Below are 6,001 nucleotides of genomic sequence, written 5' to 3' on the forward strand. Positions count from 1 at the left end.
TAAGCGCCATCTGCGCTCGGCCACCTCAAGTCCGGTAAATCTGTAAATGCCTCTTCAAGGCAAACAGTTAGATGGATGTTTGTTAGGGTTTGTAGCCTAAACTGCTGAACGTATCTAGATCAAGTTTGACGTAGATGTGCTAGGAGTCTAGAAGAACACACTGGCTACATTTTTTTAAATTCCATATATATTCTTAGATACATCTTTAACCGGCGTCATATCTGTATTTCATTATCACACAATCCATACTAATTAGTTTCTGTCTACATTTCTAATGCCAGTAAAACACAGAAAACTATGCCAGTGCAAAGAAATAAATACTCTCAAATATAAAACGTCCCATATTTTTTATAAACACCGCTCAATGTGGCACACATTTCGCGCGCCGATATGCGATCGTCGTTTGTTACAATTAGACAACCGGATGTTGTCACAACAATCATGTCACAATTAGATTTCTTTTCACCACAATAGTAGTGTGGTGGCGAGAGGCGTTGTGGTGAATGTGGTCTACCGTTAAAACTCAGCAGGTGATCCACTGAAAGTCAAATTAGATTTCATTGAACAATAAACGTTGGATCTGACACAAATCTTTAGATTAGACTATCTAGCTTTTGTTGTTATATTAATAAGAAATAATGCAATTGTTAAATCTTACTAATAGTATAACTATAGCTCGTGACTTCGTCCCCATGACATAAAAAAAATATAATAAATACATGGCTGTGTTACTCACTGATGTAGCTTTTAACGGGGAAAGAATTTTTGAAATCGGCTCAGTAGTTTTTCAGTTATTTCAATACGTACAAAAATAAAAATCTTTTAGTTAATAATATTAGTATAGATACGAAAGTTTAGATGGATGTTTGTTAGAGTTTATAGCCTAAGCTGCTAAACGGTTTACGATTAAATTTGGTACAAATGTGAAGGTTATTTTGAAAGAACACGTAGGGTCCTTGTTTTTTTTTAATACAATGTAGTCGGAGTCGCGGACGAAAGCTAGTAGTATGAACCGCGAAAATAGTAAACGGTTACAAATTAAAAATAAGTAAAAGATAGAGAGCAAAGTTGAAAGTGTATTTTAGAATTAAAAAGCTTTTAAAATAGTTTTATCAAACAATTTCATTAACGCTTTGTAGAAAATTCACTAAAGAATTTAAAATTGAATACGCTTTGACTTTGGCAAAGAGAATACTTTCTAGATTTTTTAAACCTTTACAAAGGACGGTATACATTTTAATCATGTATGTGTTTTTAATATATTTTACAATAATTTATTCAGTATTCTTGTTTTAAGAGCAATGTTATCAGACGGGTTACATGTAATTTTAAAAATAGATACAGTATTATTGTAAACTAGCGACCCGCCCCAGCTTTGTCTGGGTAAAAAATATACATACATCTCACTTTCCCATCATGTCCACCCATCTTTTGATGTAAAATATAGCCTAAGTAGTAAGTAAGTAGTCTATGTTTTCTTCTAGATTTTGCTCTACGTCTATGCCAAATTTCATCGAGATCCGTTCAGCAGTTTAGGCTACAAACTCTAACAAACATCCATTTAAACTTTCACATTTATAATATTAGTAAGAAGTAAAGTGTTAGTTAATATACCTGTCTATTGGTATAACAATTTTGAAATAAATTCACTGATTTCTGAGCCACTTAAATACCAACAAATAAATAATAACATTTATAATATAAATTAATTGAACATGATAGACTTTCCAATTCAATTTCCAGAAATCAGTTTAATTGAACAAATTGGATTCTCCGCAATTAATTGCAAAAACTCATACGAGATCGCAATTTAAAAAAACAACATCCGCGTTTGTTGGAAATAATGAATTCTTTTCATTGAAGCTGCGGGTTCAATTTACTTGAAGCACTGGGTTATAGCTTGGTTAATTAAGATGTGGGTACGTCTCTGCAAGACTTAATTATTACAGTGTAAATGTACCCTTACAATATAGGTTATTACTAACTTTCACCCTCGACTTCGTCCGTACGGAATTATAAAAACAATTTAATAAGTAGTGTTCTATATCTATGTCTAATTTCTTTGAAATACTTTCAGCTACAAACTCTAACATACATACAAATTATCACTTTTAAAATATTAGTAAGAAGTACGATTAATGTCAAATTTAGATTTTAAATTTAATTCTCAGTCAAACTTTAACCATCTGCCCATTGTTTGTATTTATATAGTTATGAGCTGTTGACCGCGACTTCGTCCGCGTGGTATTAGAAACCATACAAACTATATAAATTACAAAAATCTACGTATCCCTCGGGAAGCTTATCCCATGTGTACTCCAGACTTTGTTTTATATCTGTGCCAAATTTCAATAAGATATGTTGAACCGTGGCAGAATTTTCGAGTAAACATTAAAAACTAAATTAATGAATCCCACGGGAACCGTAACTATTCCAGGGATTGCTCTAAACCTGTGCCAAATTTCATGTAGATCCGTTCAGCAGTTTAGGCTACAAACGCTAACAAACATCCATCCATCTATCCATCTAAACTTTCGCATTTATAATATTAATAAGATTTGCGAACTATAACAATTTCATTCAGCGATTGTTTACCAAAATACGTGATAATTTTTTCTTATAAAAGAAAGACCAAGGTCAAGTGTAACTCTAAACGAATTATTTAGCATAAATCGTTGTGGGAATTAAAGAGAAGAAAGTGTATAATGTTTGTTTGTTTGTATGTTCTTTGTATTCGCTACACGTAAGGTCCGGAGTGGACTTTCACTGCGGGCTGTTAGCCGACACATTGTGATAACATCGCTAAATGTTGAGAATAATAAAGATTACAATCTCTAATAAGATTTTAAGACACAAAATCTTGTATTTAAACTTCAATTCGCCCCAAAAATATAATTAGATACTGTTGATTGTTTTGTTTTAATTCGATTTAACATACATATTTATCACCACATTTCAGTGTAGTTAAGTTCTTTTTTCTTTAATTTCAATAATATGCAATAGTGCGCTTTTATCAAAATATACGCGAAAGGCGCTAGAGTCGCGGTACAAAAAGTTCTACATATGTTTAAGCTAAAATATACTTGAAATACTTACTAAGTATTTCAAGCTTAGCTTAGAGAATAAAACGATTTTTTTCTTAATTCTATATTAAATACTTTTAATGTTAAATAATTCTAAAACTGTATTTTGACGTTTAGTTTACCATATTTTTAACAGGTTAGTAAATTTAGTATTTATGAATACAAAGTAACAATAAGCAAACAATAATTGACTGATCCAGTCAACACCGCAATATCCCAACTGGTATAAATTACACGGTATCGACCAACTGGGGCATTGTGATATCCTACGTGCGGAATTTACCACCGTTTTTTATACAAGTTAGACGTAATTGTTGTAACAACTCTATGTTATGTTAATATTTAAGATAACATGTGATTTTTGTAGATATATGTTACATTTACATTCTAGGAACTATAAATGCATATCTATAGAATAAATTTAGCATATATATGGCACATTAATATTGAGGTGTTGAAATAAAAATAATAAAAATCATTGGTTTAAAATATTCCTTATTGATTTTTTATATGATTAATGAAATAAGCTACTATTATGTACTCAGAGTGGTTAAGTAATGTCTATTTTAGTTAAGTTTTATAGTAAATCATACTAAGGATCTTACTTAATCGCCAATTAAAGAAACTAAAGGGGGAATATTTAAACGCCAACTTTTCTACATTGTTCGATGTCATATCTATCAGTTTCGATCTTTAGGCTACCTGCAATACCAAAACCCGTTAATTTAAGTTTATCGTTCTCTTTATAGCCAATTTCCGTCCGTCATTCAAAACTTTACCGTACAGACAGGATTTCTTAATTAAAATGGATCTTTTAAAACTGACCAATCGAAAAAAAAACTTGAAAATCCATTAAAACAGAAGATGTTACTTTAGAAACAAAAATAAATAAATAAAAAAGTTATACAGCATTGGTATATACCACAAACTCATCTAATATTACGTGAGGGTTCTAACACAGATGGTCAAGTGGAATAGCTTAGTGTTCACACCTCTCAAAACCACCGCAATTTTTTATATTAAGGGGACATTAACTACGCATTTGTACAAGTATTCAATTTGAATGCTTTCAAGTTGAATAAAGTCGTTTGAATATTCAAAATTTCTTTTTTTTCTCCTCTTTTCTTGCATTAAATTAATATCTATACTTATTATAATAAAGCGTAAACACACACTTCTTTGTTGCCTAAGATGTCAGCAATTACTGCATATTTTTAAATAATTATTTTTTAATAAAAAGCCCTACACTTACGTCACGCTTTAGGCTGTAAATTTTCACGCCATTAAACTTAGGGGGTAAATATTTTGGATAAATACCCTAATGTGGGAAAGAGACCATAACTGCTAACATCAAGAAAGGGGGATTGCTAAGGTTTGTCTTGTCATGTCATTTTGCCATTTGCAATTGATAATTTGACAAATGTGAATAAAATGATATTTTTAAAATTTTGTGCGGATGAATTCGCATGGGAACAGCTAGTTATAACATAAAATATTTTATCAAGAGACATTTAAACTAAAAAAGCTGACATGTTCTAGAATGTTTTATTTACTATAGTTAATTCGAAGTTAGGTTAACAGAATTCATTCAAATTAACTTTTCTAACATAAAAATTGAATTAACAGCTTAGCAGTTTAAATATCTCCAGACGTATATGAAAATCGTAAGTCTTGTAATTATAAATTTAATGATCCTATAGATAAAACGCAGTCAGCCTCCGTCAAGTAAGGAGGTTCTGATGGTCGTCTTTTGTTCAACACACAGGCTGACATCCTTTGTCCGTATACCAATACTTAGATATGTGAAGAAATGCCAGTGAAAATCACCCACTAAGATGAAAGACCTTTTGAAATATTCACTTTTAAATTGGGATAATTCAAAATTATACAGATTTTCTATCTCTTTAAACATAAGCAAACAGTACAGTTTTATTTATTTATACAATTTACTAAGTAAGTAAATAATTCCACAAACCAATCGTAGTTATTTTGTTTCGACAAATATTTCATTACAAATTATACTTTTGTTATAAGTAGAAATATTAAAAGCTTTGAACTTGGACTGTTAAGACCATTGCTAATAAGAGAAGAGTGAAGATAAAAGTTCGAAGCATTTTGGGTTTTAATTAATAAAAATATGTTAATTGGTGCTAAGTCAGGAGGTCAGTGGCCCTGATATTTATGGCCGCCGGTGACTGATAAGGGTATTACAGTTTCTATAGAAGTGTAGAGAGACTTAATGAGCCCGATGCGCTTCGGAACTCGTTTTAGCTTCGAGGCATTAGAATTATAAATAGACTTCGATTTATTTTTATACCAACATTCCCTTTTTATTAAAGCCTACTCAAACCTTCTTTTGTTTTATAATATTTTTAGTTTTTTTAATCGAAATCATTTTTTTCTGAATTAAAATGCAATGTATTTTTAAAGTCTAATAATTAAAGTACTACTTAAAAAAGTTTAAGTTAATTTCTTGAATAAAAGCTCTTTGTAAGCTTACCGCTTAACTTAATTTTAAATACAAATGTATACGTAAAATATTTTTTCCGACATTAAAATACGTAAAAGCTTTCACTAGAAATATTCTCAACTTACTTGAACTTAATTCACCGAAGCACAGGTTTGTTCACAACACTTGCGGCCAACTTTAAGTTAGTTCACACGGGACACGCGTACCCACGGGCGGCCGGAGCGAGACTGAGCCGGCGGTCCTCTCCACCAGCTAATATATCTCGTATACTAGTTGCCATCGTCTTTCACTGGTGGCTTCGCCGCAGACACTTTCTGGGTTAATGAGAACTCCGGTGAAGCTGGCCAAAGAACGTTTTCTAAGCATTTACGAAGCACGCCTTGGGATGATTTGAACACGATTCCTCCATTCCTCTGTAGCTCTGGTACTCGTTAGACGGTAAAATCGC

The 6,001-nt window shown here is 31.6% G+C and overlaps 1 protein-coding gene across 1 annotated transcript in view; it reads right to left on the minus strand.

The window, feature by feature from the left end:
• The window catches only part of LOC106108236 (agrin), a gene marked incomplete in the record, with an annotated part of 45,468 nt that extends 39,672 nt beyond the window's left edge, over nucleotides 1-5,796 (minus strand). Inside the window, 1 exon segment of the mRNA XM_013289336.1 lies at nucleotides 5,679-5,796.
• Between the last annotated feature and the right edge of the window lie 205 nt (nucleotides 5,797-6,001).

This window comes from Papilio polytes, unplaced genomic scaffold, assembly GCF_000836215.1.
Source record: "Papilio polytes unplaced genomic scaffold, Ppol_1.0 DF821733.1, whole genome shotgun sequence".
Classification (NCBI taxonomy): domain Eukaryota; kingdom Metazoa; phylum Arthropoda; class Insecta; order Lepidoptera; family Papilionidae; genus Papilio; species Papilio polytes.